The sequence below is a fragment of the Procambarus clarkii genome, chromosome 59 (genome assembly GCF_040958095.1).
Source record: "Procambarus clarkii isolate CNS0578487 chromosome 59, FALCON_Pclarkii_2.0, whole genome shotgun sequence".
Classification (NCBI taxonomy): domain Eukaryota; kingdom Metazoa; phylum Arthropoda; class Malacostraca; order Decapoda; family Cambaridae; genus Procambarus; species Procambarus clarkii.
This window is the reverse complement of record NC_091208.1, coordinates 20,532,368-20,559,872: the sequence shown is the minus strand read 5'-3', so window position 1 is coordinate 20,559,872 and position 27,505 is coordinate 20,532,368. Positions and strand designations below refer to the sequence as shown.

Genomic DNA, 27,505 nt, shown 5'->3' with positions numbered 1-27,505 from the left:
TTCAACACAAGTGACAGGCGAGAGGAAACCTTACCTCGATGTGTTTTTCGGGACTTCGCGTTCCCGCGGCCCGGTCATCGACCAGGTAAGAGAGTATTGTGTTTACAAGAGCTGTTGTAGATGCTGCATCTTCATCAACAAGAGACAGAGGGGGGGGGGGGGGAGGGGGGGGGGACGGGGGGGAGGGGACGGAGGGACTTCACTATCTCTGAGATAGTAGATTTGTCCAAGATGGTGATATCTTAGCCCAAGTGTTGGCCAGTTGAGGTGGATAATGAAGGGTGGTTAATAGATGGGAAGGGTGGGTGTTTGGAGGATGAGGGGGGGGGTGGAGGATGAGGGGGGAGTGGAGGATGAGGGGGGGGGGTGGAGGGTGAGGAAAGTGTGAGGAGAATGAGGAAGGTGTAGGGTGAGAATTATCAGTAATGTGAGTAAAATTGTATCGCGTACCACGAACCCGGCCGCCTTGCGTGTCCTAATTAACTCCTGAGGCGTCCTAGTGTGTGTGTGTGTGTGTGTGTGTGTGTGTGTGTGTGTGTGTGTGTGTGTGTGTGTGTGTGTGTGTGTGTGTGTGTACTCACCTAGTTGTACTCACCTAGTTGTGTTTGCGGGGGTTGAGCTCTGGCTCTTTGGTCCCGCCTCTCAACCGTCAATCAACAGGTGTACAGATTCCTGAGCCTATCGGGCTCTATCATATCTACACTTGAAACTGTGTATGGAGTCAGCCTCCACCACATCACCCCCTAATGCATTCCATTTGTCAACCACTCTGAGATTACAGGAAGCACTGTCTCAATGAATCACAGATTACAGGAAGCAGTGTCTCTGTGAATCACAGATTACAGGAAGCAGTGTCTCTGTGAATCACAGATTACAGGAAGCAGTGTCTCTGTGAATCACAGATTACAGGAAGCAGTGTCTCTGTGAATCACAGATTACAGGAAGCAGTGTCTCTGTGAATCACAGATTACAGGAAGCAGTGTCTCTGTGAATCATAGATTACAGGAAGCACTGTCTCTGTGAATCATAGATTACAGAGCCGTGATTACAAAATCCGTGTTCTATTGTTCTACTTTAATCTACATTATCACGTCTTCCCTGTAACTTCTTCCCCGCAGTTAGTAGAGCTCTGGTTCCCTCACCACACTATCCTTATTCTCTGGCAGTGTTTCACCGGTCTTATTTATGGTGTAGTGGATCTCCGTCTCCCTTCCGTTAGGTATTCTCTCTCGCTATTTTCTCTAGTTTGCACAGTCGCCGTGTAACTTATAAATCAGTACTGTGAACCAATGAAACTTATTCAAGTTTCCATCATATTATTAGCCTTCGGGTCGACTATTAACAGCGGTACTCTTCCTTGGGGGTCATGACCCCAAAATGGATCCTAAAGTACTTTTTCTCTGGGGTTTTGAAGTCATCAAAACCTCTCTGTTGCTGATAAAGCATCGTGTAATGGTCTAATGTATTGGTTCACGCATACATTATACATTGCTTAGTCCCCCAGCACCGTGTCATTGTCACGGCACTAAATTTATTTAAACAAAATCATACATTTGATAAATTGTGACAGCTTTGAATGGCATTGTATACATGGCATTCAGTGTATTTAGGATGAGTATGTTGCCCAAATGTCTGTTTTTGATATTTCTTAGACACAATGCTTCCTGTAATCTGTGATTCACAGAGACACTGCTTCCTGTAATCTGTGATTCATTGAGACACTGCTTCCTGTAATCTGTGATTCACAGAGACAGTGCTTCCTGTAATCTGTGATTCACAGAGACACTGCTTCCTGTAATCTGTGATTCATTGAGACACTGCTTCCTGTAATCTGTGATTCACAGAGACACTGCTTCCTGTAATCTGTGATTCATTGAGACAGTGCTTCCTGTAATCTGTGATTCACAGAGACAGTGCTTCCTGTAATCTGTGATTCACAGAGACAGTGCTTCCTGTAATCTGTGATTCACAGAGACAGTGCTTCCTGTAATCTGTGATTCACAGAGACAGTGCTTCCTGTAATCTGTGATTCACAGAGACACTGCTTCCTGTAATCTGTGATTCATAGACAGAGCTTCGTAAACATATGTTAGGGGGGACAATTGTCTCACTTTCCTCAAGCTATATATCTCTTGCAGTGTCATCACAGCATTTCTCAAGTCTCTCATCCTTTGTGCGTGCGTGCGTGCGAGGAGACACCCCTTCCCCCCCCCCCTTAGGGACATAACCTGCTCCTCCGCCAGTTGGTATTAATGACCGCGTACCAAAGGCAGTCGTGTGCGCTTTTGCACATTATCCAGTTGCTTGTAATTTGGTTTTTTTATATTATTTAAGGCAATTTGGGGTTTTTATATTATTTAAGGCAACATTCAAGCAGTCTCTTTGTGGCACTGTTGCATTGGTCATGTTGCTTGGCATTGTCTGTGTGTGTACTCACCTAGTTGTACTCACCTAGTTGTGCTTGCGGGGGTTGAGCTCTGGCTCTTTGGTCCCGCCTCTCAACCGTCAATTAACAGGTGTACAGGTTCCTGAGCCTATTGAGCTCTATCTTATCTACACTTGAAACTGTGTATGGAGTCAGCCTCCACCACATCACTTCCTAATGCATTCCATGTGTGTGGGCAGGAGGTGAGGTGATTATCAAGGGAAAGCGCTAAGTCTTTACGACTATATAGCACTGGGGAGGGGGCCAGGATAAGGATTTGGGGTGGGACGGGGGGTAAGGAATGGTGTCCCAACAACTTTAGGACGGTCGGGGATTGAACGCCGACCTGCGTGAAGCGAGACCGTCCAAGGAGGACGTGTGGCAGGAGCGGTTCTTCCTGAATATTAAAGATGGTATTATTAGTATTTGCAGTATTATTCCCTCCTGATTGTTGCTATTTGTATAATCCTGAACAAAAGCTACATTTGGGAGCCGGTCGGCCGAGCGGACAGCACACTGGACTTGTGATCCTGTGGTCCTGGGTTCGATCCCAGGCGCAGGCGAGAAACAATGGGCAGAGTTTCTTTCACCCTATGCCCCTGTTACCTAGCAGTAAAATAGGTACCTGGGTGTTAGTCAGCTGTCACGGGCTGCTTCCTGGGGGTGGAGGCCTGGTCGAGGACCGGGCCGCGGGGACACTAAAGCCCCGAAATCATCTCAAGATAACCTCAAGATAACATGCAGTTTTGGGCCCGTGGGAAAGGGTGATGGAACTTTCACAGATGACAAGAAAGAAATGAGTGAAATATTGCGGCAACAGTTTGATTGTGTCTTCAGTGAACCCTAAACACACTGAAGATTGATAACCCAAAAGAATTCATCATGAATGTGATAACAACATCAAATCATATATCAGATGTCACCCTAACTCCCCCCCCCCCCCTCTCCCCCAATGGATTTTGAAGTAGCTATAGACAATATGTCTGTGCCACTACACACAGAAATCTCAATAGCGTGATGCATCAAATGAACAAATCCACAAGGGCCGTGAGAAACTGGTAAATCAGGATGATTTCCCGGTTGCAGTTCTTTTGACCATGTCGTAGCTCAGTCGATTAAGCCAGCGTCTGGGATTCTCTCGGACTTAGGTTCGAACCCTCGTCACGGCCCTTGTGGATTTGTTCAGTATGCCTGTGCCCTCTGCACCAGGGGCCAGATTCACGAAAGCACTTACGCAAGCACTTACGAACCTGTACATCTTTTCTCAATCTTTGGCGGCTTTGTTTACAATTATTAAACAGTTAATGAGCTCCGAAGCACCAGGAGGCTGTTTATAACAATAACAACAGTTGAATGGGAAGTTTCCATGCTTGTAAACTGTTTAATAAATGTAACCAAAGCCGTCAAAGATTGAGGAAAGATGTACACGTTCGTAAGTGCTTGCGTAACTGCTTTCGTGAATCTGGCTCCAGGCCCTGATTCCTGGCACTCCATAGTCATCAAGAATGATAAAAAAAACACTATCGCAGGCCCTAAACATTTTTTGGAGACAAAGTTTAGATACTGGTATTATCTCTGACATACTAAAAAACAGCAGAAATTCTGGTATTGTCTTCCTGTTTCATCTGTAAAGATGAGCCTTGTAACTAGACTTAAGTTCATCTTTCACCGCAGCTCAGCTACGTCTTATGTTCTCTGTATTTGCCACATATAATTACATCAATTACACACACATATGTGGCTATTTTTTTTTTTTTTATATAATTATCTTTTTTTTTTCGTTTGCCATTTTGTTCGTTTTCTGTTTCTTTATCTATCTTCACACACACACACACACACACACACACACACACACACACACACACACACACACACACACACACACACACACACACACACACACACACACACACACGTTCTCAAACCTTTCCAGCTAATACAATTTTCTCACAAAATTTATTGTTACCATCTTCAAATTATTAGCGAGAAGGAGAAAAACTTAATTTTTAAGTTAACAGGCATACTAACTTAGACGAATGGCCACACGTACCTAAACTATCCTCTCTCTCTCTCTCTCTCTCTCTCTCTCTCTCTCTCTCTCTCTCTCTCTCTCTCTCTCTCTCTCTCTCTGTCTCTCACTCTCACTCTCTCTCTGTCTCTCACTCTCTCTCTCTCTCTCTCTCTCTCTCTCTCTCTCTCTCTCTCTCTCTCTCTCTCTCTCTCTCTCTCTCTCTCTCTCTCTCTCTCTCTCTCTCTCTCTCTCTCTCTCTCTCTCTCTCTCTCTCTCTCTCTCTCTCTCTCTCTCTCTCTCTCTCTCTCTCTCTCTCTCTCTCTCTCTCTCTCTCTGGTTGATACCTGGTTGATGGGGTTCTGGGAGTTCTTCTACTCCCCAAGCCCGGCCCGAGGCCAGGCTCTCTCTCTCTCTCTCTCTAGAGCCTCCGGTAATTGCCTGGTATCCCAGGAAGGTTGGGTAGTTGGGTGGAGTTGTTAGCCCGCCTTGGCCAACCATCCATCACTGGTGCTGAAGGAGGCGGGTGAGGACCAAGTAATCATTACCATCAGAATTATCCCATAAATTATTCTCTTTATCAGCCTGGAATCATCACTTCTCGCAGGCGCGCGTGCACGCGTACGTGTGTGTGTGTGTGTGTATGTGTGTGTGTGTGTGTGTGTGTGTGTGTGTGTGTGTGTGTGTGTGTGTGTGTGTGTGTGTGTGTGTGTGTGTGTGTGTGTATTGAGTATTTGTGTCTGCCGAATCGAGCTATTAGCTCTTGGACCCCGCCTTTTTAACCAATTTATTTGTTGTTTTTATGTCTACGTTGTATATTTATCTTTAATAAACACACACACACATACACACACACACACACATACACACACACATACACACACACACATACACACACATACACACACACACACACTGTTAAACACGGGTGGTACGCGAACAAGGGGACACAGGTGGAAACTGAGTCCCCAAATGAGCCACAGAGATATTAGAAAGAACTATTTTAGTGTCAGAGTGGTTGACAAATGGAATGCATTAGGGGGTGATGTGGTGGAGGCTGACTCCATACACAGTTTCAAGTGTAGATATGATAGAGCCCAATAGGCTCAGGAACCTGTACACCAGTTGATTGACGGTTGAGAGGCGGGACCAAAGAGCCAGAGCTCAACCCCCGCAAGCACAATTAGGTGAGTACACGAGGGAACGATGAGGAGAAAGTGCCAAACCATTACAACTATTTAGCTCTAGGAAGGGGGTTAGGATAAGGATTTGGGATGCGACGGGGGGCATCCCAAATCCAGCTTCTCAACTGTCATTCAACTGATGTACAGGTTCCTGAGCCTATTGGGCTCTATCATATCTACACTTAAAACTGTGTATGGAGTCAGCCTCCACCACATCACTTCCTAATGCATTCCATTTGTTAACTACTGACACTGAAAGCGTTTTTTTTTAATGTCTGTGTGGCTCATTTGGCCACTCAGTTTCCACCTGTGTTCCCTTGTTCTTGTACCATAAGTAAACTGTCTTTATCAACCCTCTCAGTTCCTCTTGAGAATTCCAGTAGTCTTACCAGTAAAGTTTCCTCGTAGCTCATACCTCTCAGCTCGGGGACTAGCCTGGTGGGCATACCTCGCAACTTATTATAACTTTGTCTTGGGTTTGCCTAGATATGGACTCCACGTTGGAGCCGCATACTCCAGGATTGGTATGACATATGTGGTATACAAAGTTCTGAATGATGCCTTACACAAGTTTCTAAAAGCAGTTCTTATGTTGGCCAGCCTCGCATGCGCTGCTGATGATATCCTTGTGATGTTAGCTTCAGGGGACAGGTCTAGTGTGATGTCAATCTTTCTGGCTCTGGAAGGCACCAATTTGCTCTCCCAGTTTTGTGTATGGCACGAAAACACTCATTTAACTGTTGTTAGGTAACTGTGCTTGCGAGGGGCAGAGTTTCAGCTGTTGGGTCCCGCCTCAGTCTTTCAGTCCATTGGTGTAGAGATTACTGAACCTGTTGGGCTATGTTATATCTTCGTTTAAATTGATATATGTAGTCTATGTAGCCTAGCGGACCAAACTCTCACAAGTCAAGCCTGGCCTCGGGCCGGACTTGGGGAGTAGAACAACTCCCAGAACCCCATCAACCAGGTATCAACCAGGTATCAACCAGGTATCTACCTCCATCCAGCCTACCTCCAGGTCTTTTTTTCTACTGGGATTCGTTATGAACATTTTCTCTGTTCCTAGTCTTAGATATTTTGTATGTTTTGATCATGTCTCTTCACCTTTCTATTTCCCATTTTTTTTTTACGTGTGTATGTTCATGTATGTATGTGTATATACAGTATGTATATGTATGACTGCGTGTGCACATAATGACCTTCACTACTGATAATAAAGTAATCATATGATATGTTAATGGATCGACACAACTCATAGAGAATGTGATTCGAGGTCAGTTATGTTTGTTAGCCAGCGATTATATCAGTAAATGTTGCCAGGTGAAATTATAAAAAGACAAATGATCCTTCCTGTTTAATTATAGAGGAGTGCTTGTTAGGAAATGTTCTCTCTCTCTCTCTCTGTCTCTCTCTCTCTCTGTCTCTCTCTCTCTCTCTCTCTCTCTCTCTCTCTCTCTCTCTCTCTCTCTCTCTCTCTCTCTCTCTCTCTCTCTCTCTCTCTCTCTCTCTCTCTCTCTCCTCTTTTTTTTTAGCGACGTTAGGCCCAGTTCTTTCAGTCTTTCTCTATACCACATCCCTCGTAATCCTGTGACGAACCTCTCTATCTTTGCAAGTCTTATATGCCTATTGTAGTGTGTGTGTGCGTGTGTGTGTGTGTGTGTGTGTGTGTGTGTGTGTGTGTGTGTGTGTGTGTGTGTGTGTGTGTGTGTGTGTGTGTGTGTGTGTGTGTGTGTGGGTGTGTGTGGGTGTGTGTGTGCGTGTGTGTGTGTGTGTGTGTGTGTGTGTGTGTGTGTGTGTGTGTGTGTGTGTGTGTGTGTGTGTGTGTGTGTGTGTGTGTGTGTGTGTGTGTCCATCCAAATCGAAGTACCCTTACCCAATCGTCTTCAAATATAGTCGATTCCCCACTAAATAAATTACAAATGTTTAGTAACATCGTCAGCGGTCCTTACAATCTCTCACTAATTCCCATCAGATCTAAAAATAAAATATATAACAAACGCAATTCGCAACCAAATCTCAATCAATCCACCAAATCGTGACCAATTATCGCCAGATTACAACAAATTCACAACAGAGTAACAACCCACAACAAAACGCTCCCAATTTGTTAACCAGTCAACCTTGCCAAATCACCACCAGTCCTTCCCAATCACCACCAGTCCTACCCAATCACCACCAGTCCTTCCCAATCACCACCAGTCCTTCCCAATCACCACCAGTCCTTCCCAATCACCACCAGTCCTTCCCAATCACCACCAGTCCTTCCCAATCACCACCAGTCCTTCCCAATCACCACCAGTCCTCCCCAATCACCACCAGTCCTTCCCAATGACCACCAGTCCTTCCCAATGACCACCAGTCCTTCCCAATCTCCACCAGTCCTTCCCAATGACCACCAGTCCTTCCCAATGACCACCAGTCCTTCCCAATCACCACCAGTCCTTCCCAAGAGATCAAGGAACCAGAGTACACAACCAATGACTGAGACATGATGCACAGCTCAATATATGTCTTGGGAGATGTCTTGTAGAGTTAGGGGGTGAGAGGTTGGGGGGGTTATGTGGTATATAAGAGAGGTGAAGGGAATACCTGGTTGATGGGGTTCTGGGAGTTCTTCTACTCTCCAAGCCCGGCCCGAGGCCAGACTTGACTTGTGAGAGTTTGGTCCAGAGATAGGAGAATATGGGAGGATGACAAGAAGAGCTGGAAAAGATGGAAGGAAAGAAGCAGGTAATGAGGCAAGAGGTGCTGAAAGAAGGGTGGAAATGAAGTGGAGAGAGAGAGAGAGAGATAATGTAGAAACATGGAAAGGAATGACGGGAAAAATGAGGTGAGAGAATAGGATGAAGTAAAGTAGGATCATTAGTACAGAGGGAACTCCGTTGCTGAGTGAGAGGATAGTTAGGGTGAGTGAGGGAGGGTGACGGAGTGTGAGGGAGAGTTTGGGAGAGGGAGAGAGAGAGAGAGAGAGAGAGCAAGTAGGAGCAGTGAAGACTCAAGAGCAAGGAAGAAGAGAGTGGGAGAGCGCGATATAAGGTGGGAGAAGTGACGTGCAGGAATGTATTTATGAACGTCTGCCCTTCCTGGGAGCCAAGTTTGATTATTGAACACGAGAGAGAGAGAGAGAGAGAGAGAGAGAGAGAGAGAGAGAGAGAGAGAGAGAGAGAGAGGGAGGGAGAGAGAGAGAGAGAGAGAGAGAGAGAGAGAGAGAGAGAGAGAGAGAGAGAGGGAGAGAGAGAGAGAGAGGGAGAGAGAGAGAGAGAGAGAGAGAGAGAGAGAGAGAGAGAGAGAGAGAGAGAGAGAGAGAGAGAGAGAGGACTCGCTTGACAAGGGCTGTCAAGCCAGACACTAACGACCAGACAACTCCTAGGGCCGGATGACGGAACGGATGAGGCTCAAGGTGGTTGTAAACCTAACAGCGCCGTAGGTCTATCCAGGCTAGGTCTTTGGCATAGGTCACCCATATGACCTAGGAAGATAGGTTAAGGGGTCTTAACTTCACTACGCTGGTACAGAGGCGGGAGAGACGAGACATGATTGCGACATTCTTGATTGTCGGACGGTATAATAAAGTAGAGATGCAGGATATTTTTAGTAAGGATTTGTGAAAAAGAATTATCAATTAAAAATAAAATCCTGGGCTCTATTTGTTCATTTAATAGCTAATAATTATATCATTAACAAGCCTAAGTCCAAATATATACTTGTGATCTAGTTGAATGGAAAGGCTAATTATAGAGTCATGCCTCATCATTTATAATGACTGTAAACTTTAAATTGACCTGTACAAAACATGTATTAATAGATTACTAGAAGTCAGTAATAGAAAGGTCAGGTCATAAGGTAATAGTCCGAGATATTTCACTTCACGTCTGGGATGCTCTCGGACGTAGGTTCGAATCCTCATCACGGCCCTTATGGATTTGTTCATTTAATTAATAGTCCGGATCTGTAAAAAAAATAGTCCTGGTCAGTAATAAAAAAGACCCGGCGGTTCCCGGGTCTTTCTATTACTAACTTTTGTATTGTTGCATTTGGCCAAATGTGAAACTTGTTAACAGTAAAATAAATATAGAACCAAGCCTAATCTCTCCTCGAAACCCTAGGGGTAAATTACGCTATCTTATAGTAAATAAATGTGTTATACTAGACTAAGTATAGAGACTCATAACATACACATAGGTTATGTTATGTGTATGTTTCTTGATAGTGCCTCGCTGTTTGGGGCATAGAGAGTGTGCCTTTCCTCCACTCTGTGTGAGAACACTATAAGATCGTTTACAGGCCGCCTGTCTATCGTCTTATAAATCACAAAACAACTGGGGCATAAAACATCTGCCTAAGCATGTGTTGCGGAGCCACAGTTGTTGAGTGCAGATCGATGATCCAGTCATGTGTGTGTGTGTGTGTGTGTGTGTGTACTCACCTAGTTGTACTCACCTAGTTGTGTTTGCGGGGGTTGAGCTCTGGCTCTTTGGTCCCGCCTCTCAACCGTCAATCAACAGGTGTACAGATTCCTGAGCCTATCGGGCTCTATCATATCTACACTTGAAACTGTGTATGGAGTCAGCCTCCACCACATCACTTCCTAATGCATTCCATTTGTCAACCACTCTGACACTAAAAAAGTTCTTTCTAATATCTCTGTGGCTCATTTGGGCACTCAGTTTCCACCTGTGTCCCCTTGTTCGTGTTCCCCTTGTGTTAAATAGACTGTCTTTATCTACCCTATCAATTCCCTTCAGTGTGTGTGTGTGTGTGTGAGAGAGAATAATCACAACTATTATACTTATTGATAGACCCAACACTGGTGACAGACCCAACACTGGTGATAGACCCAACACTGGTGATAGACCCAACACTGGTGATTGACCCAACACTGGTGATAGACCCAACACTGGTGATAGACCCAACACTGGTGATAGACCCAACACTGGTGATAGACCCAACACTGGTGATAGACCCAACACTGGTGATAGACCCAACACTGGTGATAGACCCAACACTGGTGATAGACCCAACACTGGTGATAGACCCCAACACTGGTGATAGACCCCAACACTGGAAAAGGTTTTTCCTACATCTTTATGAAAGGTTGTGTTTGTACGCTCGTTGTTCTGCTCCTTGTAGCTTTGAACAAGGGCTACGTTGCCTGTTTTGTAACTTCCGACTTGAATCTTTTAGGTCATTATTTTTTGAGAGAAGTTTAGACTGATGGGAAGCAGGCAGGTGGAATAGTTAATGAATGAAAGGGAGGAGAGGGGAGATGACTGACAGACAGACAGACAGACAGACAGACAGACAGAGAAATGTTTCCAGATGCCTTGAAAAACACGTATTATAGTCATGAAATGTTGCCAGATTCAGCTCAACTCCCTTTGTTATGCGTCTCATTATGTCAGCAGTGTAGCCAGATCCCGCCCACAAAAACTCAACACCTACATGTCCATTGTTTACTAAACATGAGTTTTAAACCCCTAGTGGCAACTCGATCATCCGCCACACATATAAATCTCCTCAAAAACACAGTTTAGATGTTAATTAACATAAAAAGTGGTTAACAACGGGAATTATGTGGACATTTGAGAAAGAGGTCTCTTTGCAAATGAGTTTATTTACCACTATATGTTAAACATATATTCGAGCATGTGTTAATGGTATGGTACCCGGTTCATTATCATTGTATTCCGGAATGGTTTTCCTAAGTCAGGTGAGATTCAAGAAGTAAGTTTGAATTCTATTAAAGAAATTGCTTGTATGTCACTTTGCTTTGTTCTCCAGCGCTGGTAAAAAAAAATTATGTCTGAAAGCTGTGTATTTTGACCAGATCGACTTGAGAATGGTCCAGGACGGACCGAAACGTCGTCGTCCCTTCACCTTCTAGTGTGTGTGGTCTGGTCAACATACTTCAGCCACGTTACTGTGACTCATCGCCTGAAAGCTGTGTATTCCCTTCACACTTGATTGATTAATGCGCCAAAAAGCAACAGTTTGACGGCTTTTGCCTAAACAGCCAAAGTCTGACGTCTAGATTCTACCTAAACAGCAAAACACACACACACACACACACACACACACACACACACACATACACACACACACACACACACACACACACACACATACACACACACACACACACACACACACACACACACACATCATTCAGAATCTTGTACACCACATATGTAAGACCAATCCTGGAGTATGCGGCCCCAGCATGGAGCCCGTACCTTGTCAAGCACAAGACGAAGCTGGAAAAAGTCCAAAGGTATGCTACTAGACTAGTCCCAGAACTAAGAGGCATGAGTTATGAGGAAAGGCTGCGGGAAATGCACCTCACGACACTGGAAGACAGAAGAGTAAGGGGGGACATGATCACAACCTACAAAATCCTCAGGGGAATCGACCGGGTAAACAAGGACGAACTTTTCAACACTGGTGGGACGCGAACAAGGGGACACAGGTGGAAGCTGAGTACCCAAATGAGCCACAGAGACGTTAGAAAGAACTTTTTCAGTGTCAGAGTAGTTAGCAATGGAATGCATTAGGAAGTGATGTGGTGGAGGCTGACTCCATTCACAGTTTCAAATGTAGATATGATAGAGCCCAATAGGCTCAGGAATCTGTACACCAGTTGATTGACGGTTGAGAGGCGGGACCAAAGAGCCAGAGCTCAACCCCCGCAAGCACAATTAGGTAAGTACAATTAGGTAAGTACACACACACACACACACACATACATATACACACACACACACACACACACACACACACACACACACACACACACACACACACACACACACACACACACACACACACACACACATACATACACACACATGCTCAAGAAAACTCTGCAGAATATATTGGAAAACATTTTGCGGTCATTTGCCGTTGTTGTGTTATCGGGAGTTGACAAAAGAGGTCTCCGTTGGCTCGTAATAACAGAGAACGCACCAACGGATGAGCGATCAACGGTAGGAGAGCCAACAGAGGAAGCTCTTACTGTTAGTTGAAGAGCGTCGCTATTCCTCCTTCCCGTTGCTAGATGCAGATCAGAACGGCTCTATCTTAGCCTTAAACAGGAGAGAATAAACGGACGGGAATCCCTTCTAACAGGGAGACAGACAGCTTACTAATATTTTGTAACCTGTTAACCCCGTTATCATGAGCGCCTCTGTGTTTGTCAGTTAACCTGTTTACCGTTGACGGTAAATGAGACTCTATCACTCTCTATAGCATAATATTGAGCATAATTAATTACTTTATTCTGATTAATGTTTTATTTGTGCATGAAATTATTCATTAAATTCGTGGATTTATTCGAGGAATTATTCATGAAAATACTTATGGAATTAATCATTAAATTATTCATGAAATTATTAATGAAACTTCATGAAATCACTCATAAGATTCGAGTTTATATTAGTTATAATTTCCTGTCTATCATAATAGACAGGGGTATAGCCTTCTGTCAGTCGAATGGTATATTCCAGTCTATCTGACTGTGTATTCCAACGACTTATCCATGGCTCTGTCTATCCATAGTTCAGTAAAACGGTTTATCCCAATGTCTTCCTCTGGGCTATTCTTTGTCTGTTGCTCCATTTCTCTCTCTCTCTCTCTCTCTCTCTCTCTCTCTCTCTCTCTCTCTCTCTCTCTCTCTCTCTCTCTCTCTCTCTCTCTCTCTCTCTCTCTCTCTCTCTCTCTCTCTCTCTCTCTCTCCTTTCCTCCTCTGACACGAGACTTTGTGCGCATCTTATTTTTCCTTTCATTTAACATCATCTATCGTGAGTTACATCAGTGATTATAAGGCGCGCGTCAACCATAATTGCATCTAGCTGGTGATTAATCTAAGTGGAGGAGAGTCATATTGGGGTAGACAATACTATTATTGGTATAATCTAGTGATCTTGGTGCCAATCTTGGCGCCAGATGGCGCCCCAGAGAGAGTAAACACGGACCAATATACCATCTTGGCCTAGATGATTATCGGTAATCAGTGTCATATCATGTAGAATTGCGTTGTGTTTGCTTTTGATGGAGAAGGACGTGGGATGTTTGCACCAATTAAATTGATCCCAGAGGCCGTGAGCCAATCACAGTAAGGGGGCAGAGAAGACGTCACAGGATTGGCGTTACTTATGAAATGATGACGTCACTCGCAATTCTAAGGAGTCTCACCTGTGCCAGGTGATTAGGACGGGCTCGCCATAGCCCGTGCTGCTTGTAACTTTATCTTTCAAGTAGCTGAATCTAAAATAACAAGGCCGGAAGCCTTAGGGGCTATTCATGCCCGTGCCACTTCGTGGTTGGCCCTCATCAATCAATCAATTCAACATTTGGGTGGAGGCGGCGTGGTGTAGGATGGTCTGGTTGTTGTGGTACCTCCAGTATGGTACCTTCAGTATGGTACCTCCAGTATGGTACCTCCAGTGTGGTACCTCCAGTATGGTACCACCAGTATGGTACCACCAGTATGGTACCTCCAGTATGGTACCACCAGTATGGTACCTTCAGTATGGTACCTCCAGTATGGTACCTCCAGTGTGGTACCTCCAGTATGGTACCACCAGTATGGTACCACCAGTATGGTACCTCCAGTATGGTACCACCAGTATGGTACCTCCAGTATGGTACCTCCAGTATGGTACCTCCAGTATGGTACCTCCAGTATGGTACCTCCAGTGTGGTACCTCCAGTGTGGTACCTCCAGTATGGTACCTCCAGTATGGTACCTCCAGTATGGTACCACCAGTATGGTACCACCAGTATGGTACCTCCAGTATGGTACCTCCAGTATGGTACCACCAGTATGGTACCTCCAGTATGGTACCACCAGTATGGTACCTCCAGTATGGTACCTCCAGTATGGTACATTCAGTATGGTACCTCCAGTATGGTACCTCCAGTGTGGTACCTCCAGTGTGGTACCTCCAGTGTGGTACCTCCAGTATGGTACCTCCAGTATGGTACCACCAGTATGGTACCTCCAGTATGGTACCTCCAGTGTGGTACCTCCAGTGTGGTACCTCCAGTGTGGTACCTCCAGTATGGTACCACCAGTATGGTACCTCCAGTATGGTACCTCCAGTATGGTACCACCAGTATGGTACCTCCAGTATGGTACCACCAGTATGGTACCTCCAGTATGGTACCTCCAGTATGGTACCTTCAGTATGGTACCTCCAGTATGGTACCTCCAGTGTGGTACCTCCAGTGTGGTACCTCCAGTGTGGTACCTCCAGTATGGTACCTCCAGTATGGTACCACCAGTATGGTACCTCCTGTATGGTACCTCCAGTGTGGTACCTCCAGTGTGGTACCTCCAGTATGGTACCTCCAGTATGGTACCTCCAGTATGGTACCTCCAGTATGGTACCACCAGTATGGTACCTCCAGTATGGTACCTCCAGTATGGTACCTCCAGTATGGTACCACCAGTATGGTACCTCCAGTGTGGTACCTCCAGTGTGGTACCACCAGTGTGGTACCTCCAGTATGGTACCACCAGTATGGTACCTCCAGTATGGTACCACCAGTGTGGTACCTCCAGTGTGGTACTTCCAGTATGGTACCACCAGTATGGTACCTCCAGTATGGTACCACCAGTGTGGTACCTCCAGTATGGTACCACCAGTGTGGTACTTCCAGTATGGTACCACCAGTATGGTACCTCCAGTATGGTACCTCCAGTATGGTACCTCCAGTGTGGTACCTCCAGTGTGGTACCTCCAGTATGGTACCTCCAGTATGGTACCTCCAGTATGGTACCTCCAGTATGGTACCTCCAGTATGGATTCGTCAGGTGTAGGAGATAGAAAGGCAAGGTGGTGCCTGGTCGGAGGAGAAGGAGGAGGTCTTGATGGGACCTTTTGAAGCTGTTCTAACTACCATCTTGTAGTCACTGTTGGAAGAACGGCTGCCAATACATACTGTAGTGCAAGGTGACCCGCCTTACCTTGAGGTTACCTTGAGGTGCTTCCGGGGCTTAGTGTCCCCGCGGCCCGGTCGTCGACCAGGCCTCCCGCAAGTATATTAGTGTGTTAAGTACTGTGAATAATTATGTTGTCCGCTGTTATACTGTGATCAAACTGTCAACCACCAAGAGGTGTATTGTGTGTGTGTGTGTGCAGTGACTGCCAATCAACAGTGCTAACACGCTCGGTATAACTAATACCTGTGTTGCGACAACGGTGAATATCGCCCGAACACTGTGTTACAGGGTGTTGGGAACACTAGTGACGAGGCTGTGACAACCAAGTCGGGTTGTTACCAGCCCTATCAAACCCCCCCATATACAGGCGATGAGTCACAATAACGTGGCTGAAGTATGTTGACCAGACCACACACTAGAAGTTGAAGGGACGGCGACGTTTCGGTCCGTCCTGGACCATTCTCAATCGACTTGAGAATGGTCCAGGACGGACCGAAACGTCGTCGTCCCTTCAATTTCTAGTGTGTGGTCTGGTCAACCCCCCATACATTACGTCCTCCTTTGATGGAGTGATAGACGGCCGACAGGCCTTAATAAAAGCATTAAACTTGTTGCACAATACACATGTAACACAGGAGTACACAAGTGTGTATTGTGCAACAGTAATTTCGTCACAATGCACAAGTGTGGCACAGGTGAGACATAATGATTGTGGTGGTGTTGAAGGAGTCTTGAGAAGCAATCCTTCGCGGAGTGACAGGCAGCCAAGGTAACCTGAAGTGATGTTGTTTGTTGATTCAGCTTCTTAGAACAAAAGTTCCAAAGTAGCACGGGCTATGGTGAGCCCGTAGTGGACTTACCTGGCACAGGAGCGGGGCAAGTAGCACGGGCTATGGTGAGCCCGTAGTGGACTTACCTGGCACAGGAGCGTTGCTGTGTAGACTGTCCCTGAAGTGAGCTCACCAGTGGTTATCTAGGATCAGTGAGCCCAGGTGAGTGCCGCCTCCCAACACCAACAGCCAAGTAAACCACACTGCCACAAGCCCTATCGTTCTCTCTCTCTCTCTCCCTATTCGTGTACACCAATTCGCTTATCCCACTCAATTATACACACTTGGCCTTCTCCTATTGCAGTATGTGTGTGTGTGTGTGTGTGTGTGTGTGTGTGTGTGTGTGTGTGTGTGTGTGTGTGTGTGTGTGTGTGTGTGTGTGTGGGGAGGAAGCACGCACTCACTGCACTACCTCCCCGCTCCTGGAAAGATTGCATCCTTAAGTAATCGTCTTAAGAAACCCCCACAAAACACCACTTTTTGAATTCCTTAATTGTAGGTCTTTCCCCTCGAATATCTCTGCCTGTTCCTATCTTCCGTTCATAATTATTATGTTCACCTTGTGCGTCGTCATTGTTATCTGTCTATCGGTATTTACGCCTCTCTCTATCTATCGCTCTTTGCGTATTACTACCCGTCTCTCCTTCCATAAAAATCCGTAACAGTCACACAACGAAACAAAAAATATAACGTTGGCAAAAAAACAAATAAGCTCGAAAAAGGCAACAATTAAAGCGTTTGTTAGCAGAATATTAAATAATAATATGTGTGGAAAAATGTTTTGGTGAAGAGAATAAATTTAACTGGAACTGGCTACACGCAAAGTAGTTTCGCGTCTTTACTGGTTTTGCATAAAATTTGAATATAAGTTAATGTACTTATACACAGACAGGTAATTTGACAGGTGCGGATAATCTGACAGCAACAGGTAATTAGTCACGGGCTGGTATATTTTAACGGGAATTGGTAATTAGTCAAATGCGGATATTCTGGCGGGAACAAGCAATTAGACAGGTATGGTAAGTCTGCCAAGAACAGGCAATGAGACAGGTATGTATAGTCAGACGGGAACAGGTAATTAGGCAGGTACGGATATTCTAATGTTAATAGATAATTAGACAGGTACGGATATTCTAATGTTAATAGATAATTAGACAGGTACGGATATTCTAATGTTAATAGATAATTAGACAGGTACGGATATTCTAATGTAACAGGTAATTAGACAGGGACAGGTATTCATATTACTTGATGTATACACACACAGCCGTAGACAGTTTAGCCACGTTACAGAACAGATAACTCCCAGGAGCCGTCATCATGGTATCTAACGAGAAGTAAAATGATTAATTCTCTACGATTTGTTGTTATCTAAAGTAGTTTAGCTTTTCCTCTGGCGACCTTTTTTCTGGGGGGTGGGGGGAGAGGGATGTTGAGGCCTGTCAACCTCTGGAGGGTCATTAAGGGCCCACCACAACAGTTTACTGACTCACCAGCAAGACTAACTTAGTCCTGAAAAAATGGCTCACGTAACAGTGTATATATCCCTTGGTTTCTGGGGATTATACAGTTCTCAATTTATATAAGTATATCCCTCTCGCTTCCCCTATAATTAGTGACTATAATCACTCAATCAACGCTTCCTAAAAATGATGTGTAAATTGATATTAGGTATTACGCCATATCATCAAAATCGTTAATTTTGGGAATAGTCTTAGTGTATTGGAGGTAATTTATTGTTAATTGACTCGTTTCGTAATTATAGTTAATAATAAAGAGGGGTAACAGTCTTGTGTGTGTACTCACCTAATTGTGCTTACGAGGGTTGAGCTTCGGGTCTTCGGTTTCACCTCTACAACCGCCAATCATTTGGTGTACAGGTTCCTAAGCCTATGCTATCGAATGTACATTTGAAAACTGCGTTTGGAGTGAGCCACCTCACTTACCGCACGCCACACTCACATTGTGTGTGTGTGTGTCTGGGATCTTCTCAGACGTAGGTTCGAATCCTCATCACGGCCCTTGAGGCAACTCAAGGTCCTGCTCTCCCTGGAGGAGGACCTCGTCCTCCACCTGCTACTCTTATGAAATATTCAACACACACCTGGGGGGACTTGATCAACCTGGCTGTGATTCATACGTCACTCTGTAAACTGCAGCATCTAATAGCCTCCTGGTTAACCACACCACCAACTAGAAGACCTAGCCACTAGAGACTGGGCCGTGGGGACATTGATTCCCGGAACCATCGCAGGGTAGATTCTCCAGCAATCCACATTACATACATACATGTTACATTGGTAAATATATGACATAATTTACATACGAAGCTACTGGATACTTACCAAGTCATTTTCTGAAGGGGATTCACTCAGAGGTGTAAATAAGTGTTGCACGGGAGGGAGAGCAACGATTCTCCATTGCATAAATCTGGTTTGCAACTGTGACGGAGCCTGAGCAGCCGGGCAGTTTGGTGCCGTGAGCACCTGGCGCCGGAAATATCACAACCACTTTAAGATAAACTTATGCACTCCGCATTCAATATTTTTTTTTCAGTGTTGGAAATACGGATAAACTTGAGGCGATTGCTCACTATATCACATTCATTTCACAAAAATATGATCCTAAGCACAATGTACAGTCCTCCAGTGATATATCTGTAACTTGGTTTGACGTTAAAGAAGTTATAATGATGGAAATAATAATAAGTATTTTCATAAAAGGGGGAGGTTCAAAAAGAGAGCCAGAGCGAGAAGCGACGTGTTCTCCCTACGAGAGCCGAGGCAGAACTGGCACCACCTCCGCCAGACACATCCCCCCAATCCTTCTCCCCCTCCTCCAACCTCTCCGTTTTCTATTGCTCTTATATATAAACATTTATATTATCTTGTGGTGTGAAACTGAGGTACATTGTTTCACGATTACCACCCCTAACCTTCCTCTGCCCCAGTGATTTAAATTTAAATTTTGCCCCGAGGGGCGAGTTTATTGGGCAGCGCCACTCATTTTGTGAGTGGACATACCGCCATAGCAGAATGTACAACACTCCCCAATAGGAAGAAAACCCGCTGGGTTGTTCATCCAGTGATCCCACTCACCAACATTATATTAACGCTAAACGCTTTTGGGGAACGCATATTACACCTGCCTCATATGGCAAATATCTGCCTTAATCCCACTCCGGTTAAGACATTTTCAAATCAGGTATATATATATATATATATATATATATAACTGAAAGCTCACACCCTAGAAGTGACTCGAACTTATACTGTCAGAAGCAATGCATCTGATGTACAGGATCCATTAACCACTCGACCAACCTCGACCGTGTTGGTCGAGTGGTTAAGGTGTCCTGTACATCAGATGCATTGCTTCTCACAGTATATATATATATATATATATATATATATATATATATATATATATATATATATATATATATATATATATATATATATATATATATATATATTATCACCTGACCCAGTGCGGGTATAAAATCAACTAGTATTGTAAGATCTGTTCACTTGAGAATGAACCATGGAGGTTCGAAACGTTGTGCAAATTATATAAATAAGTGTAATACACTCTATAGTAAATCACTTCTTTTCTTCACCTCAAAAGTACGAAAATGAGTTTTGGAGAACTCCTATTTCAATTAAGCCCTGATGCTAAGAAAATAGTTAGAGGGATAGAAGCCCTAAACCAGAAAATAATAAACACAGAATATGCGGTCATATTCAATGAAACATGTGTGAAAGAAAACCTGCTGCCAGTATACACCAATATATATATATATATATATATATATATATATATATATATATATATATATATATATATATATATATATATATATATATATTTATATATATATATATATATATCTGCAGCAAGACACGACAGATATGTACCTCGTGTACATATCTGCAGCAAGACACGATGCAATCATTCCTACTCTGCCTTTGACAATGTTAACAAGAGTTAACGAAACGCAAATATTAACATCAGGCCAAATAAAACTAAAAAAATAAAGTTTGGTGAGTTAATTTTTCGACTTTCTTCTCAAGTGAAAAAAAAATGTAAGGAAAATAGAGTAGATTCGTGCTAGAATCATTGCCCTCACATTTTCACCACACCACCTTGTCTTACAGAGCGAGACAGTGAAGAGGGAGACATGATCACGACATACAACATACATACAAGACAAGCTTGTTACCGTGAATAGTGTACGATCGAAGGTGAAGAATATAAAGGAGATGAACCAGGAGGTAAATTCGTTGGATGTGAAGCTTAAATGTTGACTGGAGGTTGAAACCCAGGGGACCAAGAGCTTGAGCACAGCCGCCACATTCACAGCTTGATGTGTGTGTGTGTGTGTGTGTACTCACTTAGTTGTGCTTGCGGGGGTTGAGCTCTGGCTCTTTGGTCCCGCCTCTCAGCTGTCAATCTACTGGCGTACAGATTCCTGAGCCTACTGGGCTCTGTCATATCTACATTTGAAGCTGTGTATGGAGTCAGCCTCCACCACATCACTGCCTAATGCGTTCCATTTACTAACTACTCTGACACTGAAAACATTCTTTCGAATGTGTCTGTGGCTCATTTGGGTACTCAGTTTCCACCTGTGTCCCCTTTGTGCGTGTACCACCCGTGTTGAATAATCAGTCCTTGTCTACCCTGTCAATTCTCCAGAGAACTTTTGTATATGGTGATCATGTCTCCCCAAGCCTCTTCTGTCTTCTAGCGATGTGAGGTGCAGTTCCCGCAGCCTTTCCTCATAACTCATGCCTCTTAGTTGTGGGACTAGTCTAGTGGCATACCTCAGAACTTTTGCCAGCTTCGTCTTGTGCTTGACACGGTACGGGCTCCATGCTGGGGCCGCATACTCCAGGATTGGTCTTACATATGTGGTATACAAGGTTCTGAAGGATTTCTTACACAGATTTCTGAAAGCAATCCTGATGTTAGCCAGCCTTGCATACGCCGCTGATATTTTTATTTTGATGTGGGCTTCAGGAGACAGGTTTGGTGTGATATCAACTTCTAGATCTTTATCTCTGTCCGTTTCATGAAGTACGTCTTCTCCCATTCGGTATCCTTTGTCTGGCCTCCTATATCCACAGCCTAGTTTCATTACCTTACATTTACTTTGGTTGAACTTTAATAGCCATATGTTGGACCATTCCTTCAGTTTGTCTAGGACATCTTGTAGCCTCATACTATCTTCCTCTGTCTTAACCCTCCTCATAATTTTTGCATCATTAGCAAACATTGAGAGGAACGAGTTTATTCCCACTGGGAGGGAATATTCCGTGTGTTTACTAGTTGTGTTTTGCGGGGGTTGAGCTTTGCTCTTTCGGCCCGCCTCTCAACTGTCAATCAACTGTTTACTAACTACTTTTTTTTTTTTTTTTTTTTTCCACACCACACACACACACCCCAGGAAGCAGCCCGTGACAGCTGACAACTCCCAGGTACCTATTTACTGCTAGGTAACAGGGGCACTTAGGGTGAAAGAAACTTTGCCCATTTGTTTCTGCCTCGTGCGGGAATCGAACCTGCGCCACAGAATTACGAGTCCTGCGCGCTATCCACACGTGTGTGTGTGTGTGTGTGTGTGTGTGTGTGTGTGTGTGTGTGTGTGTGTGTGTGTGTGTGTGTGTGTGTGTGTGTGTGTGTGTGTGTGTGTGTTTGTGTGCGTGTTCGTGTGTGCGCGTGTGTGCCCGCGTGTATGCACGTACCCACACACACACACACACACACACACGTGGACATGTATTTCGAGAGATGACTATTGATCAGAATACGGGACGAGACGACCAGGCCTTGTTACATGGTTGCAAGTGGGGGGGGGCAGTAATATGTCTGAGTCAGGATTCACCATTTACACATCCACTTTGCGCGAAACCTGTACATCTTTTCTCAATCTTTAGCGGCGTTGTTAGCATATATTAAACACTTTATGAGCTCGGAAGCACCAGGAAGCTTTTTTTATGACAATAACAACATTTGCTTTGAAAGTTTCGATGCTTGTAAACTGTTTAAAAAAGGTAAACAAGGCCGCCAAAGAGTGAGAAAAGATGCACAGGTTTCGCAAGTAGATGCGTCAATGGTTGTTGAATCCTGCAGGTCCTATTGGACTTTAGATAGTTCCTAACTAATAACTAATTTAGATAATTTAGATAATTAGATAATAAGGGTGGTCAGTAGCTGGCATAGTAGATAAAACACACACACGCACGCACACACGCACACACACACACACACACACACACACACACACACACTCACACACACACACTGGTGGAGGCTGACTCCATACACAGTTTCAAGTGTAGATATGATAAGAGCCCAGTAGGCTCAGGAATCTGTACACCAGTTGATTGGCAGTTGAGAGGCGGGACCAGAGAGCCAAAGCTCAACCCCCGCAAACACAAATAGGTGAGTACAAATAGGTGAGTACACACACACCCACCCACCCACCCACACACAAACACACACACACACACCCACACCCACACCCACCCACCCACACACCCACACCCACCCACCCACACACACACACACACACACACACACACACACACACACACACACACACACACACACACACACACACACACACACACACACACACACAACCACCCACACACACAATAACAGCTTGAAGACATAACGAGGACATAACGCGTCCTGGACGGGTCGCACATGGGTCCAAGAGACACTCCCACACTGCACCAACCGGCAGTTAGAGAAGGAACAACAAATGAGAGGAGAGAGAATGCATCTCAAATATACAACAAGATCCGCGGGTGCGTTCACAGGGCAAATTTGTATTCAGGTGGGACGTGTCTGAAGCAGGTGAACGCGGCCACGCAACAGAGTTTGGACGGATAGAGAATGGCAGGCCGTACGTGTGTGTGTGTGTGGGGGGGGGGAGGGGGGTACGTGTGTACTGCGGGGAGGGGGGGTACGTACCAGCCGTACGTGTACGCACCAACGCCACCTCTGGGGCGCTGGTGGTTGAATGGACAGCACGCTGGATACGTAGTCCTCTGGTCCAGGGTTCGATTCCCGGCGCCGGTGGAAACAAAAATGGGCAGAGTTTCTTTCACCCTGAAGCCCCCTGTTACCTAGCAGTAAATAGGTACCTGGGAATTAGACAGCTGTTACGGGCTGCTTTCTGTATGTGTGTGTGTGTGTGTGTGTGTGTGTGTGTGTGTGTGTGTGTGTGTGTGTGTGTGTGTGTGTGTGTGTGTGTGTGTGAAAAAAGAAATAGTAGTTAGTAACAGCTGATTGATTGACAGTTGAGAGGCGGGCCGAAAGAGCAGCGCTCAACCCCCACAAGCCCAACTAGGTTAATACAACTAGGTGAATACATAGTCCCCACCTGAAGAAAGACATAAGGAAACTGGAAAAGGCTCAGAAGTTTGGGACGAGGCTCGTCCCAGAGATACGAGGGATGGGATATGAAGAGCGCCTGAAGGAACTGAACCATACGACACTAGAAAAAAAAAGAAGGGAGAGAGGGGATATGATCGGAACGTATAAAATACTCAGGGGAATTGACAAAGTGGAAATATATGAAATGTTCACACGTAATATTAACAGAACGAGGGGACATGGGTGGAAGCTGGAAACTCAGATGAGTCACAGAGATGTTAGGAAGTATTCTTTTATCGTGAGAGTAGTGGAAAATGGAATGCACTTAAGGAACAGGTTGTGGAAGCAAACTCTATTCCTAAGGTTAAAACTAGGTATGATAGGGAAATAGGACCGAAGTCATTGCTGTAAACAACCGTTGGCTAGAAAGGCGGGATCTAAGAATCAATGCTCGATCCTGCAGGTACAAATAAGTGAGTACATAATTGTTCATGATTTTTGTGAGACCAAAATTGGAACATGCAGCAGTTGTGTGGTGCCCACATCTCAAAAAAACACATAAATAAACTGAAAAAAAAGAGGAAACAGAGAGGCAATGGCATAACTCAAAATGTCTTCCGGGGTTTGGGCAAAATGTGACCCATCGCCGTTTTCAGTAATTGGCATATTTTCGGTATAAAAAGTCGTAATTTCAAACTGCAAATATGTGCAGAGAGCCAGAATTCGGCTCTAAAATAACGCTCATGAGTCAAATTTACGATATTTCTGATATTTTGAAAACTGCAGGAACGTTTGGGCGGCCAGGCAGATCAGGCACCGTCAAGTGTTATCTTGAGACGATTTCGGGGCTTTAGTGTCCCCGCGGCCCGGTCCTCGACCAGGCCTCCACCCCCAGGAAGCAGCCCGTGACAGCTGACTAACACCCAGGTACCTATTTTACTGCTAGGTAACAGGGGAATAATTGGGTGGGAATGTGGGAATAATTATTTATTTACTGGCAAATGGAGACACGATGAAGATATTGAAGGATGAATGTAGGATGAAGGATGAATGTAGGATGAAGGATGAATGTAGGATGAAGGATGAATGTAGGATGAAGGATGAATGTAGGATGAAGGATGAATGTAGGATGAAGGATGAATGTAGGATGAAGGATGAATGTAGGATGAAGGATGAATGTAGGATGAAGGATGAATGTAGGATGAAGGATGAGTGTAGGATGAAGGATGAATGTAGGATGAAGGATGAGTGTAGGATGAAGGATGAATGTAGGATGAAGGATGAATGTAGGATGAAGGATGAATGTAGGATGAAGGATGAGTGTAGGATGAAGGATGAATGTAGGATGAAGGATGAATGTAGGATGAAGGATGAATGTAGGATGAAGGATGAATGTAGGATGAAGGATGAATGTAGGACGAAGGATGAGTGTAGGATGAAGGATGAATGTAGGACGAAGGATGAGTGTAGGACGAAGGATGAATGTAGGATGAAGGATGAATGTAGGATGAAGGATGAATGTAGGATGAAGGATGAATGTAGGATGAAGGATGAATGTAGGATGAAGGATGAATGTAGGATGAAGGATGAATGTAGGATGAAGGATGAATGTAGGATGAAGGATGAATGTAGGATGAAGGATGAATGTGAATGAATGAATGCTACCGAGAGCTGTTTTGTTACCTAAATAGTACATTTGTAGGACAGTGAGAGGGTGTGTGGCCGTGTATGTGTGGGATACTGGAATATGTGTACTGGAACACATGATACATAACCTAGTGGTGAGACTGTGTTACCTCGTAGCTTGCAGAATACATACCTCCTCTCATTGTGCTGAGCCACACCTCTAGTGGTCGGTACAAGAGCCACACCTCTAGTGGTCGGTACAAGAGCCACACCTCTAGTGGTCGGTACAAGAGGAGGAGGAGAAGGAAGAGAACTAATAATGACGAGGGAGAGTGTGAATAACACTAGAGAGAAGAAGAGGAGAAGCAACAGTAGAGGAGGGAGCTAGAAGAGCAGGAGGAGACGTGTAAAGGCCATGGTATACACTTGAGTAAGGAGGAGCAGTTGCTCTCTAGTGAAAATAATTGTATGGACCTCGAGAGTTGGAGAATGAGGAGAGGGGGAGGTTATTCACGGCAGGTGGTGGTGGCCAGGTGGTGAGGGAGAGACAGGTGGTGGTGGCCAGGTGGTGCAGGAGAGACAGGTGGTGGTGGCCAGGTGGTGAGGGAGAGACAGGTGGTGGTGGCCAGGTGGTGAGGGAGAGACAGGTGGTGGTGGGCAGCTGGTGCAGGAGAGACAGGTGGTGGTGGGCAGCTGGTGTGAGAGAGACAGGTGGTGGTGGGCAGGTGGTGAGGGAGAGACAGGTGGTGGTGGCCAGGTGGTGTAGGAGAGACAGGTGGTGCTGGCCAGGTGGTGAGGGAGAGACAGGTGGTGGTGGGCAGCTGGTGCAGGAGAGACAGGTGGTGGTGGGCAGCTGGTGTGAGAGAGACAGGTGGTGGTGGGCAGGTGGTGAGGGAGAGACAGGTGGTGGTGGCCAGGTGGTGTAGGAGAGACAGGTGGTGCTGGCCAGGTGGTGTAACAGCATAAAAACATTAGTAAGGTTAGGCTGACGTGTTGACAGGTAATCAAGCATCAACTACAGGTGTGATACTCCAAGAAGGTCACCTTTCACCTCCTGGATAAGCTGGTAACCTTGAAGACACGACAGTTCTTGTCCGTTCGAGCCCCAGGAGGGTGAAATTAACTCGTCAATATTCATGTCATTGTACTTCAATATTTCTCAATTGCATGGGACGTGACATGACAACATTTCCCTCTGTTATACATAAACTTTTCTCTCTCCATAAGTTGCTGTTATCGCATATATATGTGTCTTTATAAGGCATTAAAACATGAACCTCGTATGACATGTCTGAGCCAATGGTGGCAGGTGACGTTATAACAAGATGCTATTGGTCGAGAGAAGAAATATCAGCCAATCAGGGTGGAACTCAGTCATATAAGACGAGAGCCCTTGCGTCTGATTGGCTGTCGAGGGCTCACTCTCAACAGCCCAAACCTACTCAATAGCCACTCTCAGAAAGTTATGAAATTGGTCCATAGTTGATGGTACGACAACTCGGAATTAAATGGCGGCTAATATGTTTCTGAAGCTGTTTACAGGAGGTGTTTCTGAAAGCTATTTGGCAATTAATTAACTATTACTGCTGTTGACTGTCGTTGTTTAGAGAAGACTGCGAGGGAGTGTCTCTTGCTGAGGTGGAGTGATGAGTAGTGTGTGGTCGTGTGGTGCTGGTGTGGTCGTGTGCTGCTGGTGTGGTCGTGTGCTGCTGGTGTGGTCGTGTGCTGCTGGTGCCTGGTGTGGTCCAGTGCTGGTGCCTGGTGTGGTCCAGTGCTGGTGCCTGGTGTGGTCGTGTGGTGCTGGTGTGGTCGTGTGCTGCTGGTGTGGTCGTGTGCTGGTGCCTGGTGTGGTCCAGTGCTGGTGCCTGGTGTGGTCGTGTGGTGCTGGTGTGGTCGTGTGCTGGTGCCTGGTGTGGTCGTGTGCTGGTGCTGGTGTGGTCGTGTGCTGGTGCTGGTGTGGTCGTGTGCTGGTGCCTGGTGTGGTCGTGTGCTGGTGCTGGTGTGGTCGTGTGCTGGTGCCTGGTGTGGTCGTGTGCTGGTGCTGGTGTGGTCGTGTGCTGGTGCTGGTGTGGTCGTGTGCTGGTGCCTGGTGTGGTCGTG

General features: G+C 45.3%; 1 protein-coding gene across 1 annotated transcript in view; it reads right to left on the bottom strand.

The window, feature by feature from the left end:
* Positions 1–19,167, bottom strand: part of LOC123749690 (kin of IRRE-like protein 1) — a 72,666-nt gene extending 53,499 nt beyond the window's left edge. Inside the window, 1 exon segment of the mRNA XM_069306938.1 lies at positions 18,736–19,167. The gene's annotated coding sequence lies outside the window, so the exon portion shown is untranslated.
* Between the last annotated feature and the right edge of the window lie 8,338 nt (positions 19,168–27,505).